Raw genomic sequence first — 17,913 nt, 5'->3', positions numbered from 1 at the left:
TCTCTCCACGAGACGTTCTCATATAGGAACTCTCACTCATATGGTCCCTCCTTTAGCATGAAAAGATAATAAATTCTCACATGACGTGGCATACAAGTATCCTTCAATATAATGGTGACAAGGATCTCAAAAACAAAATCATTGTCTCAGAAAATCAAAAGAAATACATGGCAACACTACTTCATATACCTCCATTTTCTGGGGATGGCCTGAAAATACAAAGTTCAGATGCATAAATAGACATCACCTTTGGATTTGTGGCATAAAATCCTATCAAACGACTGTAAACTTGACCCCTTTCTGATACCGTCAAAATTTGGGCCCTAGGGAATCTCGAAGATTCACCCAAAGATTCCTTCTTGGATATAGGTGAAAAATATGATACTTGGATTAAAATTTTGATCATGCCATTGCAATCCTTGTGAAATCCTAAAAAAAATTACTATAAAGTCAGCATCATTCTGCCTCTATAAAAATTCAGCCTCCAATGGAATCTATAGATTCCTCAAGATTCTGCAAATATTCCTCATTGTTGATTGCATAAAATTTTGATGCTTAGATGAGGAAATGGATCACACCTTCACGTTCCCTATGAAATTCTTGTCCGTTTGAGTATAAACTTTGCATGATTCTCTCACTATGAAACTTTTCCCTTTAGGGGATCTTTTGGGTTCCTCACTGATTCTTCATGGAATATTTTGTGGAATATTCCCCTCGAATATACTCATATTTAAAAGTGTGCCCGCACCTAGGTACATTTTGTGGCTCTGCCTCTATTCATTCTTCCCCCAGCAAATGGCAAGGTTAGGCTTATATAAAAAAAGTTGGGCGAATTTAACAAGGAAGCCCATTAGGCAATTGGTAGGTGGGCGAAGGTCCCGGGGTCAAACCTGTGGACCTCCGTAATAATGGCACATCGTTGCCTTAATTTTAGGTGCGATTTGATTTTTTTGGTGCATATTTTATTTGAAATTTAGCGGGCTATTGGTTATTTTGGGGTCGCCCGGGTGGCGAGCCAACCAGCTAGTCAGGCAGGTTCAAACCCCGTCGGTTGGTCATTGCAATATGGAGGATTTGGATAGTGATTCTTTCATTTTGGTGGCCCACCCATATATACAATTTCATTTTATATGATGGAAGGGTGGGTTGGTGGAGGTGGTAGCCCACCACCCATATTTTATTTTATTTTGTTTTTTATTATATAAAAATAGTTAAAATTTAAATGGCAGTTTTTAAGGGTTATTGGAAAAAATTAAAGAGGTGACAAATTGGCCCATTTTGGTGGCCAGATTCCATGCATCTGTACTTTTCCAAATTTCTTCCTTGTTTGTCACTGCCGCTTGGCCTAGTTTGACTAGAAATTTGACCATGAATATCTTCAGCATACAAACTTGGATTTGAGTGTCATTCATGCCATTGGAATCAAGATGACGAGAACTATGATCTGGTTCTAGTTTTGGTAAAATACAAGAAGTGTGATTTTTGAGCCTTTTTTAAGCTACTTCTGAATTCTGATCATTTCTGGAGCTGCATGGATCATTCCTCTCCATTGAAGAGCTTTTGGTCCTACAAAAGCATGAACATAATCTGCAACGGTTGTGTTACATTTTTTGCACAATAAGTTTCCTGACAGGTCACATTTCCTTCTCCTTCACCCTTGTTCTTCGGAGCCATAAGTGATGAACCGACACCTGTATCATCTGCAAACTTGTAGTAAAATATTTATAAACTACATGTTCAATTACATATCCAATCATGACCCAAGCATTGCCATACTTGCCAAGATTTTATAGCATACACTCTTTGGTCAAATTTACATCATAATAGAAACCAATACCCCAACTATCAACAAAAGGCCAAAAACATCATCATTGCTTTAATAAGCGATGAAAAACACATCATCACTTTTACAATTATTCGCAACACGTTATTTACAAAATGTAGCCATGACAAGCCACCATATCTAGTAAAACCATCTCTTACTCAACAAAGTGAATCACCATGAATGTGGCGTATTTTCTTTTTGAACATCTTTTCCAACTGGTTCCTGCACATGTGCTTTGTCCCTCTTGAGACGCTTCTCTAGGTGGACCCTCGAACATGTGGCTCTTTGATGTCCACCTATGTTGCAATCATTGAAAAAAGTCTTCTACCTCTAGACCTGCTTAACCTTCTTCCTTCCTTGATGTGGAGAAGGCCTTTCACGTCTCATCCTCTTGCTTGTTTCCATTCTCTTCCAACACTCAACAATCACATGGTTATGCAAACCAAAAAAACTATCTGGTTTTCCATGCCATGCTTTCTGCTCAACATTAATAATATACTTGTTTCAAAATGAAATTTAGAGTACTGAGACTTTTTATACCACTCTTGACTGTCTCTAGTGCGATCCTAGAAATGAGAGCTTACCTTAGCTCTTTCTCTATAATGTGCATTGTCATGGGAGGATTTTGATGTGTTCCAATCATCCTCTTTCCCTAATGGCTTAGACAATGCCTTGGAAGCTTCTTCTGTCTTTGAACACTCTCCTTTAGTGTACCCCAAACCTGCAAATTGAGGTCTTTGTACAACCTCAATGCCTGAGTCATTCCTTGACCATTAAAACCAAGTCCTCCTCCTTTATACCCCATCTTGGTAAGGAGTCTCATACCAATTCCTAAAATGGGTACCTCCATGTTTCCAACAGAAATAACATCATGTGAAAATGAAACTGAAGAACTAGCAACATTTTTTACCTTAGTCATTGATTCTGAATCAAGTGATGATGGCTTCACTAATCCTTCATTGTGCTTCAACTCTTCCAAGGCCTCTTCTGTGGCTCATAACTGAAGCTACAATCTCTTCTTCTCCTATTTTTCTTCTCGTATAAGTCTTCTCAATTCATCGTTCTCTACTTGAAGGCTCTTATTGATCTCCTTATTTGAATGATGAGAAGATGATGAAGAGGAAGAATTTTCACTTGAGGAGGTAAATGGAGCATTGTTCTCTGCCCTTTCTTTCCCCTCTCTTGTTCTCCTCATAATCTCCATACATTAAATCTACCATGTGTGACATCCTAATGAGGTCCTCATAGAGATCAGTGTTGTTCTCCATTTTCCTTCTTGTTTCACGTTCAATCTCTGGTATTCACACTCGTAATTCACATCAACAAGAAGACCGCTATGATACCAAACTTGATTTAGATCTCTTCAACTATTGAAATTAACTGAGATATTTTTCTTATGTGATGTTAGTAGAATTTCATATGAAAGAGTATAAAACAACCACATGTGCATACTTTAAAGAAGAGGAAACATAACGACATCTATCAAATCAAAGAACACACAAACATTAACAATTAAGTTCACCCAATGTGGGTTACATCTTCGGGCCTAGTGTCAAGAGCGGGGAGGTCGCTTCATTAAATATTGCAAGACGATGATGAGTACATGGTACATTCTTTGTCATTACAAGGATAAACTCCCTCAACTAGAGTGGCATGTCTCTCCACGAGACATTCTCCTATAAGAACTCTCACTCATATGGGCCCTCCTTCAACATGGCAAGATAATAAACTCACATGATGTGGCATACAAGTATACTTCAACATAATGGTCACAAGGATATCAACAAAAAGGTCATCATCTCAACAAAACAAAAGAAAGGCATGGAATCACTTCTTCATATACCTCCATTTTCTAGGCATGGTCTGGAAATATGAACCTCAACTACAAAAATGGACATCACCATTGGATTTGTGGTGTGAAATCGTGTCGAACGACTCTAAACTCGACCCCTTTCTGACACCGTCAAAATCTGGACACTCGAGAATCTTGAAGATTCTCCCAAAGATTCCTTCTTGGAGATGGGTGAAAAATTCACTGCTTGGATGAAAATTTTGAGCACGCCAATATGCTCCTTATGAAATTCTGAGAAAAATGACTATAAAGTCGACATCATTCTGCCTCTGTCAAAGATTAGCCTATAAGGGAATCTAAAGAATTTGAAAAGATTCTGAACTGTTAATTGCCTAAAATTCTGGTGCTCAGATGAGGAAAAATACCACACCATCACATTCCCTATGAAATTCTGGTTCGTTTGAGTATACACTTGGCATGATTCTATCACCGTGAAAAATTACCCTCTAGGGAATCTTTTAGATTCCTCACTGATTTTGCATGGAATATTCTATAGAATATTCCTAGGGAATATTCTATAGAATATTCCTAAGGAATATTCCCCTAGAATATACCAGTCTCGAAAAAAATTTCCTGCACCTCAGTCAGTTGTGTGGTTTCACCTCTATTCGTTCTCCCCATGTCGAATGGCAACGTTGGGCTTATATATAAAAAATTGGGTAGATTTAACAAGGTTAAGCCCATTGGGTTGTTCGTGAATGCAAAAAATATGTGGCCAAAGATCCCAGGGTCAAACCCGCGAGCCTCCCCCATAATGGCACATCGTTTTTTTTATTTTTTTTGTGGTTTGATTTTTCTGTGCATTTTTTATTGGAAAGTTGGCACGTTGTTGGTTATTTTAGGGTCACTCCGATGGTGGGGCGATGACTAGCCAGGCGGGTTCAAACCCCGCTGACCCCCCAAATTTGGTTGGTCATTGCAAAATGGAAGGTTTGGATGGAAGGTCCACCATTTTTCTTGCTTTCCCCCATATACAATTCTGGTTTGTATGATGGGTGGGTTGGGTGGTGGGGGTGGTGACTCGCCACCCATATTTTATTTTATTTTTTGTTTTTTCTTTATATAGAAATAGTTAAAATTTTAGTGGCATTTTTTAAGGGTTACTAAAAATTAAAGAGGTAACAAATTCGCCTGTTCCAGTGGCTAAATTCCATGCACCGATACTTTTCCAAATTGTTGCCTCGTTAGTTGCTGTCACTTGTCCTAGTTTGACCAGAACTATGACTGCCAATATCTTCAGCATATGAACTCGGATTTGAGTGTTGTTCATGCCATTGGAATGAGGATGACGAGCAATATGATTTGGTCCTAGTTTTAGTGAAATATGAGAACTTTGATTTTTGAGCCTTTTCTGAGCCACTTATGAATTCTGAGTGTTTCTAGAGCCACCTAGATCATTATGTCAAATGGAGTTATTGATTCAGAGGAAGAAAGGCTATAAAAAGAACTTAATCTTAGAAGAAAACTTGTTTTTTCTTTGAAAATGATTATAAATATTTAGAATATGTTGCAGGCATATGATAATAGGGATCATTTCAAATCGGTAAATGCAACAGTAGAATCTAAACAATATTGTGAAGGACATAAAGCTGAGATCCTCTCTAAGATCAAATCTTGAAAATTCAAATAAGTGAAATGAAGAGCTACTCAAATTAAAAGAGGAAGTGGAAGAAGGTAGAATGGTTGAAGAAGGAATGAGGAAGCAATATCTAGAAAAGGAAGAACTATTCCAAAGGCTGGAGGTTGAGGTAAACATTTCAAGATAGTACTAAGATTTTGGATAACATTGTTAGTTTTCAAAGGTCTCCCTCCATTAGATATGGTTTTGGTTTTCCTAAAACTATAAAAGGAGATTCTAGTTCACATGCTTGTGAAAGGAAATTAAAGGATAACAATGCAAAATCTAAAATTCCTAATAAATAGATAAGAAGTCAACAAACTCAAAATCCAAGGAAGATGAATTTTTCATTTTCTCCCAAAAATAAAAGTATTAATTGATTCTCTCCTATGATCAATGATGTTGAATATTTTACATGTCATAACTATGGACATATTGCTACCAATTTCAGAAGTCAGTTATTTCAATCTCAAGCAAATAACCACTTCACACGAAGATCATCAACTGAAAAGTACTCAGGTTTCTTTAAGGGATATTTTTTTCTTGCAACATATTTGGTCACAAATCTATTGATTACAATAGGAGGAATATCAGAAAGAAATATTATGATTCCTCTGCTTGCTTTGCTAGTCACTTAATAAGTTATACTTGTAACAAGTTTGGGAATGTAGCAAAAGAATGCAGGAAACAAATCAATGGATCTCCATGGACAACATGGAAAGCAACAAAATAAGAATATTACTACTAAAATACATGAGAAGTATGGTTTCACCAGCACTTCTCATATTAAGTGATCTGAAAATCACTCTTGAGTGACCTCAGTTAATTAATTAATTAATAAATGTATTAGAGACTCATGTGTTGGTGTGTGTCTATGTTATTTTAGGCAATATATCGATCAGATTGCAAAATACACAGACACTAGAAAATGGAAAACAGTAAGAGGAACACCATAAGCAAATACAAAAACACAACAATTAATAAGGAGATCACCCTATCCTCCAGGGCTACGTCTCCAATCCAGCTTTCAGTGGTGGCCTTCTTTTATTGTGTCTTTAAAGTAGAGAATTACAATGAGGAGCTCAATTTGAGTCTCCTGAAACAAAATTCCTTGGCAGGGTGGTTGGTTGAGGGTAAAGTACCCCTAGGGTCCTTTGGGTTGAGACTCTACCAGACTGAAAATTGCTTATTCAAAGAAACACACACACAGCCATTATCTTTACTGTAAGCAAATTCTAATGTTTAGGGTACGTACCTAAGGTCCTACGTTCGAGAAGGCCTTTAGGGTCCAAACCCTTCTTGGAGTTCCCTTCTTCTCCTTTGACCTGTAAAACAAACAAATCAAAGAACACAGCAATACATGGACAAATACTTATACACAAACCATCTTCATGCTATAAAGTTAGTTATAAAAATCTTTAAGTAACTACTTGCATAAGAATTCAAGACAAGAATCTCATAAGCATAAAGAAAGATTGTTTCGGGAACGAAGACGTGTTTCTTTATATAAAGGTAAGTAAAGTACATATAACGGAAAGATTTCACCTGAAACACCTTCAGCAGGCTCCAAGCAAAGCTTCCTCCCAGATTTGTTCCAGCCTCAAGCCTCCAACAAAATCTCCTTCCAAGTCTTACTCAATGATGATATAAAGGATGAATAATCACCAATACACATGGAAACAAGGGTTTCCTATGCAATATGGGGGGAAGTGCAGAAAGCACCAAGGACTTCAGACCTGGTCTAAGGGGAAAATCTCAACATAATAATCTTGCTCTCTTTTCTCTCCCTTAGGCCTTCCCTTTGATGTCTTTTTATACCATCTCCAAAGTAGTTTTTTAGTTAGGAGTTGGTTGGGAACAGTTGGGCCATGGGCACTAACAGGTGATTAGCAGGTAAAACCCACGATCTCTGCCCGAAAATAAGGAATTATTTATTTTTTTAAGTGTTTTAATACATACACGTGGGTTGGGTATACACAGACCCGCGTGTACACGAGTTTAACTCAGGGAAATGTCGCGTATAAGGGATAAAACACTGTTTTTTAAATTTTAGGACCAGGTCTGGAAGGAGGGGTTGCCCTAGGCCATGAGTGCAGCATCACAAACCATAAGAGTGAGATTTGGAGCTATAACAGATGCCCCCTAATATATGAGGTCAGAAGGGGAACATGATGGCCGAAATATATTATGTAAGTACATGGAAAGGAACTCTGTCGAGAAACCGAGGAGGACTTCACCAGAATTCAGCCTGCCAAGCCACCAAAAGGAGATCAGAAAGAAACACTGTCTGAGGCGGGCATACCCATGCTCAGAAAAAGTAAAGCATGTCCGCATATCAAGTACAAGCAGATCCACTAAGAATACAAGTAAAAATGACTGGAAGATACATAATGGATCATCTGATCATAAGGAGCAAGTACATGTCTGAATGTCACATATAAGACTGTCAATGATGCTGAAAGATGCAATGGATCACTGATAGCAAAGACTGATCCCAAAAGGTACCAACTGAACATGATGGAATAGGATGGTACTACACTACAAACTCAGGTGCCAGCATATAGAATGTGGCCATGACTGACTGCAACATATAAGGTGGAGTGGTATCAACTAGCAGCAACAGGAGCAACTGTCAAGTGAACCAAGGAATGTTGATACAACTTGAGGTCTTCACCGACCGCCGTGGTACATTTCTACACCATGGGAATAAATGATCTGAAGTCGACCATGTGAGAAATTGTTTGATTACTGGTCATTGATGTATACCGTTAACAAACGTGAGACTACTCACCGATAATGATAATGAGCGTCAAGGTACCCAGTACAATCTAACAAGTGTGAATATATGAGCTGAAGTCGAACACCTGTAAGAATCTATCGATCAGGAGACAATGATGGTTTCCCACTGTCGATAGCGAAGGATCTGCCACTAATGACTGCAAACCCCAAGGTACTGCCAAATGGACTCTAGATCTTTGCCCCAGAGCAATGAGTCGGAGTCGATAGGGAAAGATCTGCTAGAAGGAAGGCATTAAGGCATCCTCCATTAATCTAGCGCGAGTGTAACCCGTAGGCCAATAATGTGGAAGGAATCAGACGAAAAAGATGTAGTAACCCAACCGAAGTACGTTTCTGGCGTACACAACATGTGGCTAGCGCACGACAGAAACCCTCTGAACCAACCAATAATGAAAGCTGACACAGAGGTGAGGTATCCACCACTAGGGTCAAATGGAAACCAAGGTACTACACGAATCCCAATGTGTGATAATGTATGTTGATGTCGAACACAAGGGAAACCACTCAGTCAAAGACCCATGATACTGATCAATGCTGAGCACAAGGTGACCTATCATTAATGAAAATAGGGCCAGGGTGCGGGTCTAGGCCTGTCCTCAGAGAAAGGTGTCGTCGTCGATAAGGACAAGACCCGCCAGCAAGAAGTCAATGGGGACCTTCTCAAATCAGCACGAGTAAAGGACCAATATAACTGATGCGATGATAGACATGATACTGACAACCAAGGATGGCCGACTGAAAAATGAGTCAAGAGACACCGCAGAGAGGCCGACCCAGGTTAACTTCCCTTGAACAAAAGCACGACTCAATGTGACTATGTGGCAGCATATGATGACTCTGTATAAGTTCGCCATGCAGGAGGCACGAACGAACCCTCCATATGATTGGAAGAGATAACCAATCGGGGGAGAACTGACTCAATAACAAAGTTATGGCATACCTAAGTCAAACTAAATCCCACCAATGCGGAGGAGACTTTGTTTTGAGTGCTTTGTTCAAGGGCGACATGACTGACTCTAGCTGCCAACAATAAATGGAAATAATGTCCCTGTTCCCGCTCTTTTTTTGGAATATTTAGTTTTTTTGTCTTTTTCTGTTAAGCCGGAAAAAAGAATAAAAGAATGCTATGGTACAGTGGAAAGAACAAGTGTCGGTGAAACAGATGATCTAGTTCCTAGGAAGGGAACGTTCCTATGCTCAATGCAGGGAAGTGAAAACTGGTCAGTGACACTCAAAGGTATGTTCTTTCCATGGATCTGGGTATGTCAAGCTGCAGAAGTCAAAGGTATGCAAGGTTGATTTTGCAGATGTCATGGTCAAAAGTTGGCTTAAACACGAGTCCAAGTGAAGCCGGCTCTAGGCCAAAAAGTGCAAATGGTCAACATGCAATGCAGAAGTACAACTCAACACACATAGGAGCCTCTAGGGTATAAGGCCAGAACGAAGCGAAGAAGCAAAGGGGAATGAGTCTTCAACGCATAAGTCATGGCGGGACTACAGAGGACTCCCGAGCCTACTCAAAACGAAGCAGCATGGGCAACAAATGTTAGTGAGGTGCTAACTACGATGCCCATGTAAAGGGATGGCTCTACCATCGTGTCATGACTTAAAGAATCGGCGAGTGAAAATGGCTTACGAACCATAACACGATGGGGTGGACCCTATGGCAGATGTATCGGTCATATGGAGGCTAGTATGCATAATGCAACGGAAAAATGGTGTCCCTAACCTATATGCCAGTGAAAACACGATACCTGCCATGACGGGTCAGCGGTCATGGAACCATCTCGAACTGTCGAAAAATGTCCAAAATGTCCTGAAAACAAACCAAACTCGGCATTCCAAGCTCCCAAGTTAAAAGTCACATGAGGCCAAACAAAATAAAATTTTGAAAAAATTTTGCATTTTCAAAACTTATAAAAGGCATTTTTGACTCACCATTTTCACCATTTGACTTGGAGAGCAAAAATTGTGGAGCAAAAGGAGCAAACTTCCCTGTGACCAATTCAATCGTTCAAACTTGCCAAAAACTTCCAAGTAAGCCTCAAACTTGTCTTGCAATCTTAAATTCTTCAAATTGCCAAATATGAAAGCAAACACGCGTCTGCTCGAGAGGCTCATTGATTATTGGGATGTCAATGAGGAAGCATTTGTGATTGATCAGATGCCACTCAGGATAGAAGTGGAAGACATATATTTTATCACGGGCCTTTCCCGAAGGGGAGAGGTAGTACATTCCCGGGGCAGGACACGGAATAGCCTCAGTGTAGATGACTATGTACAGATTTACTGCCCGGGTCATCAGAAGGTCGGGAGCCAGATCTCTATCCCACATGTGGCGAGTTTGTCAATCAGGATAATCTTGTTCACCATAGCTCGAGTGAACGGATCATCCTCACTACATCAGGCGTCACGGGTAACCATGAGCATGGCAGTGGACTGTCTCACTACTGTGTTTGACTGGTGTACTCCTCTTCTTGCCAATATGAAGGAACAACTCACTTCTATCACGAGGGGACAGACCAAGAACTTTGGGTTCGGAACCATCTTGTGCACTTTCTTCTTTGAGAAGGTTCCCACACTCCGCCCCAGGGTAGCAGTTGCCATCAGTAGTCCACGTGATCCACGCATGGGCCGGTGGGCTGACTTGATGAAACGTCTGGGGGGTGGGGAAGTCCCAAGGAATGCATTTGACGATGACTTCTTTGCCTGGTGGGAGCAGCAGATCATCGTCGTGGATGACTACCCCTATGCTGGGCTGGATTTCCGAGGAGATCCTGATCTAGTGTTACCACCGGATGCAGCATGGGGCGAGATTGGTAAGAATTTTTATGATTTTATGATTTTTTGGATTTTTCAAATATAATGATGAATTTTGAAAAATATTTTTGGTGAGACTCAAATGACTAATATGATGATCATGTTCCAGACATTGGGCCCGTACGACCAGATGGATTCTCGTGGCATGGACGGCGTGGCCGAGGAGCCGAAGAGGCGGCTGCCGATACGGAACAGACCCTCAACAACGTCCAGCGACACTTGGCGAGACTGAGCTGCCGAGTACCGATGGCCGAGATAGAGGACCTTCCTCCGGATATGCAGCGTCATGTGGTTGGCATGCCACGTGACTGGGTTCGCGTCTTTCGGCGTGTGGCCAATGCCATAGTGACATACTTAGACGCTCATCCTGAGCCTAGGCGTTAGATATGCCTGACATGATTATGGGCATTTGAGTCCCAATTTTATATATTTTTGGACACACATATGTACACTCGAGGCGTTTTATGATATATATATATATATATATATATATATATATATATATATATATATATACTGTTTGACTTTTTGATGTATGATTTTATGATGATGAATGATTGATATGCCAGTCTAATGCTTGATTAGCGATAGAATCAGCTAACCAATTTTGAGATCTTGGAATGTGCAAATAATTAATGTAAATGAATGATCTTTGCAACAACCTCACTCTTAAATATTGGCAATATAATAATGGATCCCTAACTCGATAAATGTTATTTAATTGAGACACTATCAATTGAGAATCAAGATATACTACCAACGAGTCGATCCCATAAGAGATTGCCTCAGATAATAAATTGATAACAGCTGTATACTCGGCCATATTGTTTGAAGCAGGACCGATACACATGCCTCTCGATACCATCAATTGACCAGCTGGATAATAAAGTACCCAAGCTGCGGAAGCAAGATTCCGAGTGTGTCGACTAGCATCATCGGCGAACCCAAAATAGACCAAATCATCCATCAGCACCTGCCACAGCAGACCAAAAAGCACTGATATCAAAAAACGCTCGACGATATATGTATAAATATATACATAAAGTACAAAGAAGTCATTGCCCAGCCTGAACTAAGAAAAGTACTTCTTTAGGTAGAGCCCATTTCGGGGCTCCGCCAGCTTGTTCCCTTCAAAGTCGATTAACTCATACGACCCTTTTTCTAAAACTCGTTTAACAATGAAAGGACCGTACCACATAGGCCTAAATTTGCCTGCCCCCAAGGTGTCTTTATCTTGGTCGTAGACCAAGACAAGGTCACCTTCAGAAAAGACTCGAGGACAGACAAACTTATCATACTGCGTTTTAACCCTTTTCTTATGAGCCTCATTCATCGTGGCGGCGTCTCGACGCTGCTCATCGAGATGTTCCAAGTGAACTAGGCGCTCTTCGAGACTCGAAGTCTCTGGAAGGAGTTCGACAGCCAACTTAAGAGATGGAATTTCACATTCGACCGGGAAGATGGATTCCATCCCATAAACCAACTGAAAAGTTGTAAAACCAGTAGCCGTTTTGATGGAGGTTCGGTATGCCCATAGAGCCGGATACAACATAATGTTCCAATTGGATCGATTTTTATCGATTGTCCATTGGAGTATCGTCTTAAGAGTTTTGTTAACTACCTCGACCTGCCCATTGGCCTGAGGATAATAAGGGGACGAATGCTCCTGACGGAAGCCTAATTTACGAGCCAATTCGGACATTAGTTGGTTCTGGAAATGACTGCCATGGTCAGTGACAATCTCCTTTGGGATACCGAATCTTGAGATGATCTGATTGAAAAGAAACAAAGCTGCCGTGTCACTATCCTTCTTATAAGTGGGCATGGCCTCATCCCACTTCGTGAAGTAGTCTACAACCACGATAATGTACTTGTGATTCACCGCTGAAGGCAGATTACAAGTCGTAAAGTCAACGCCCCACTTAGTAAAGGGACCGACAGTGACAACGGGGAAAAGAGGAGCTGGATGCGCACACATCTTGCGAGTAAAAATTTGACATGGGTGGCAGCGTTTGACTGCTTCCACACAGTCCTTAAAAAGTGAAGGCCAAAAATAGCCGGCACGTAAGATGCGTTGGGCTGTAGCAAGCCCTGATAGATGACCACCACAAGCTCCACTGTGGCAATCATTGAGCACGGACTCTGCTTCCTCTAAGGTTAAACAACACCGGAGGATTGAGTCAACCCCTCGACGATATAATGTGTCACCAACAATAACATAGTTTTTTGCCAGGTGTCGTAATTTGCGACGTTCATCCTTGGAGAAAGTAGAGGGGTACTTCGAAGTCTGGAGATAAACAATGATATCTCCATACCAAGGGTCTTGTGCAGAGATGAGGAATATATGTTCATCGGGTAAACTTTCCTCATAAACAATATCATCCCCACAAGGTAGCTCCGAGATAAGTTCCGCAAAAACCATGGATTTCTTAGATTTGGCAGACAAGAACTCGAGATCGAATTCTTGCAAAATGACTATCCATCTATTATATTTGCCCCCAATCACTCGCCTACTGAGGACAAATTGAAATGGATTGACTGCCGCTAAGACAAAAGTTTTACGTAGCAAAATATAATGACGGAGCCATTGGACAGCATGGACAGCTGCCAAGGCCAACTTCTCAACCGGAGAATAGCGAAGCTTAGGGCCTATTAAACCTCGGCTCAAATAATAAATGATGTTCTCGGCGAGAGCATCATCCTCCTGAACTAGAACCATACCAATGGTTGATTCTGTAGCAGCGAGATATAAAAGGAAGTCTCTACCATAATCCGGTGGACTCAAAAGCGGGGCAGAGACTAATGCTTTTTTCAAAGCATCAAACGACTGCTGCGCAAATTCATCCCATATAAATGGAACTCCTTTCCGTAGTAGACACATGAAACCTTTAGTAATCTCGGTGTAATTTGCTATAAACCGTCTTAAGAAGTTAGCCTTCCCTTGAAGACTTTGAAGTTGCCGAAGTGAAGACGGGGGAGGCAACTGAATTATTGCCTCAACCTTGAAGGGATCAACTTGAATCCCTTCATTGGACACAATAAACCCTAACAGTCGACCGGACGTAACCGCGAAAACACACTTGTTGGGATTCAACCGGATTTTATAAAAACGACATTGCTCAAAGACTAATCGAAGATGACTAGGGTGATCTGTTCTCTTTCAAGAATGAGCAGCGAGATCATCTAAGTATGCCTCGATGACATGTTTGATGTCGTGGAAAGCATATGACATGGCCCGCTAAAACGTGGCTCCAACATTTTTAAGACCAAAAGGCATCTTTCGATATGCAAAGGTACCCCAGGGACATATGAAGGCTGTCTTATGCTGATCCTTAGGACGGATAGAGATTTGATTATAACCTGAAAAACCATCCATGAAGGAGAAAATCTCGTTTCCCGCACATTCGTCAATAATTTGATCAATAAATGGCGTGGGGTAATTGTCTTTTGGACAAGCCTTATTTAGATCCCTAAAATCGATGCATACACGGATTGTTCCTTGCTTTTTATCTAGGGGGACTGGATTAGAAACCCAATCGGTAAGAGGAACAGGGTATATAAAACCCGCCTTTAGCAGCTTCTAGACTTCAGCTTTGATAGCTGCTGCTTTCCTAGGGTTAACCGGACGAAGTCTTTGACGAACAGGTTTCACATTTTCATATGTCATGATCTCATGTTGAACTATAGAAGGATCGATGCCAGGCATTTCTTCATAAGACCAAGCAAATACGTCACGATATTCCTTAAAGAGGTCGGTGTAGATTTGAATTTCTTCAGGGGAACCGTCGATCCCGATGAAGATATTCTCAATGATGTTAGGGTCCCTAGAGATGTTGATGGGTATCGTTTTTGAAATTACCGACATATTACCTTCGGCGCAAATGTGTGCTGGAGCCAAAGGGTTCGACACCATATCAACATCACTAGTACAGAGCTCGGAAAACCTAGATTCCACTTCCTGCAAAGGAGGAAGAAAATACGAACGATGGTGTAAGTCTTCCCACGGTTGATCTATACCCATCATTGCTTCAAGGATTGCTTCTTCAGAAGGTAAAATTGAATCCAAGCAATCCAAGGTAGAGATAGAGTCTAGGCTCCAGGTTGGGGCCACATGACCATCCAACTCTTCTTCAGAAAAAGGAGCGGAGTGGTTATCTGCAGGGTCTACGATAGACTGATATCTAAGCTCAGCTGCAGATATAGGAAACGCCATTCCATTTACTTGTCCTTCAACTAATGTGGTCGTAGGTGAAGGCAAGGTCCAAGGGTCGGAAAAATAATGAGTTCGGAAGAGCTCTTCTCGAGGAGACTCCTTGGATGATGAAATAGCATTGATTTTTGCAAAAGGAGAGGTAAGATCAAACGTACCCATCAATGAGGAATACATCCCTACTCCTAAATTCTCAGTCGGCGGGCGAGGGTTATCCACCAAAGGAACAGTAGAGTCGGAGCTTGCTTGAGGATCGATTGGGGAATAGTCCAATTGATCAACCTTAACGATTTTCCCCTCATGAGGAAAGCAAATGACACGAAACAGAGTCGATACGACGGCTTCCATTTTGTATACCCAGTTCCTTCCTAATAGGAGATTATAGTCTAGGTTAGCATCTACGACTTCAACTTCGATATTAACGACCTTCCCTCCAACACATATAGGAAAGGCTGGGATAATCCCATGCGGCTTGTGAGAATGACCATCAAATGCAGTTAAGACGGTTGGTGAAGGAACAGCCGAAGGTGAGCCAATAGCCTTCCAACATGACATCGACATGACACATGTGGAAGCTCCTTCATCTATAACGGTGCGAAAAATATTGATTTTCCGGTATGTAGACTTTATCTGAAAAGCCATATGATGAGGGAGTCGCTTTTTGACATTTAACATGTCAAAAGTGAGCACTAAAGAATTAGCCGGATCAACTGCTCCAATTGCGGAGAGTAAAGCACTTCTCTGAGCCAGACATGACTGGAGAAACTCTAAAGCGGACATAGCACATGGACTTTGAGCCAAATCCTCCACAATGGAGTAATTCTGGGTGGCCCTAGCATTAGGGTTAATCGTCGCGCGTTTGGCGAAACCTTTCAGTATCCGAGGTATAGTCTCAACAGGGGGTCGCTCAATATGAAGGTCAGTACCTCTGGGAACAGTTTTATCCTTAGATGTTTCAGCTTCACCATAATCATGTGACCGAGTAGTCACATGGACATTTGAACCCATCATAAAAACATTTGATGCTTTTTCCCCTTCCTGGTTGCCCCCTGAGGAGGTCCCAGGGTTTGAACTCGCGCCAGCAAGAAGTTGCTGCCCTTGGGGAAACGGGTTAGTTAAAACAACTTGCGAACTAGAAGTCCCTTGCTGTCCTAACAAGCGTTGAGCGTCTTCAATCCTAGGGCAGAGATGAGTTAGATGGTCTCCTTTGCATAACTTGCAAGGAAACTTAACTTTCTTTCTCGACTCACCTTTACCACCACCAGCGTTGTTACCAGATTTATTTGCATCGGGCTTCCCATCCGAGTTCTTCTTCTTACCACATCCTTTCTTTTTCTCATTGGAACTTTGATTTCCTTTGGGGTTATTAGATTGGACGACATTAATTGAAGAAGTTTGGGAAGCGGGAGGATTAGACAATGTGACTTGGTTATTAGAAGCAGTTTACAAAGACAACTGCTGCAATTGATTCAACAAGTTCACTGTAGTTGTGTCTACTGACCCAACGATACCATCCGTGTACGGACCTGGCTTCGGCTTAGTTAAATCAACCTTAGATCCCGGAGCATCTGGCAAGTACTTTTGTAGGATCCTAGACTGAGAGTAGATCAATTCTAATTGCTGGGCCCTAAAAATGGCTTGCTCCTCAGAATAGACCCCAGACATGGAAACATCCTTGGAGATCTCGGGTTGTAAAGACTTCAAAAACCACTCGAGACGGTATTCCGAAGGAATTTCGGCTTTAATGAGCCTCTTTCTCCGTCTCCATTCTTGAATGTGAACGGAAATGTGGGTAGCCTTATCCTGACGAAAGGTGGCCAGAAGTTCAGTTCCGGCATCATAGCAGACAGGCAATTGGAAGTGATTTAAGAAAATATTGGCCATACCTTCCTCTGAAGTTGAACCACTTTTGAGTGGAGAAGGGCCTACATTCGGTGCTCGTCTAACCCATTCAGCTGCAATAACCTTTCTTGCTGGGCATGGCTGAGATCTAGGTCCAACTGAGTTGCCATTCTTAATGTGTTTTATTCGAACTCAATTGACAACAAAGCTCTCTTCCCATAGACCAGCTCATAAGGTGTGAAGCCGGTTGTGGTCTTCTAAGTGGTGTTGTAAGCCCAAGTGGCCTCAACCAGGCGATCTACCTAATCTTTTCTACTGTTGCTCACCACCTTAGTCAAGATCCCTTCTAATGCTCTATTGGTGACTTCCACCTACCCATTTGCTTGAGGATGATAGGGGGTGAAAGTCATATGCTTGATCTTGTGATGAGCGAGTAGGTCTTCAATTAAGTTGGAGGTGAACTGGCTTCCTTGATCGGTGACTAGCTCTCTTGGGTAGCCAAATTTGTAGAAGATGTTTTCTCTTAAAAACTCAGCCACCTTTTCTTCTGTCGCTGCTTTGATTGCCTTGGTTTCTTCCCACCTTGTCAGATAGTCTGTGCACACAATGATGTAATACCTTTGCCTTGAAGGAGGATTGATAGGACCCACAAAATCCATACCCCACTTCTCAAATGGCTCAAGAGTCACTTGAGGTTGGAGAGGCATTTCGTCCCTTGGAGTCGGTTTCCCCATCCTTTGGCATCGGTCACATTGGCTGATATATCTTCTAACATCTTGATGAAGCGTGGGCCAATAGTAACCTGCCTGTAGAATTTTGAAGGCAGTTCTCTTGGCTGCAAAATGTCCTCCACAAGGCCCGTCATGACAGGTTAGGAGGATGTCAAAGACTTCCTCCTCCCTTACACAATGCCTTAAGATCTGATCGGGGCCAAGCTTGAGCAGGTT

The sequence above is a fragment of the Pinus tabuliformis genome, chromosome 2_1 (assembly GCF_031772625.1).
Source record: "Pinus tabuliformis cultivar Carrire ecotype Pingquan chromosome 2_1, CPIR1, whole genome shotgun sequence".
Classification (NCBI taxonomy): domain Eukaryota; kingdom Viridiplantae; phylum Streptophyta; class Pinopsida; order Pinales; family Pinaceae; genus Pinus; species Pinus tabuliformis.
The sequence above is the reverse complement of the archived record's forward strand: the minus strand, read 5'-3'. Positions refer to the sequence as shown.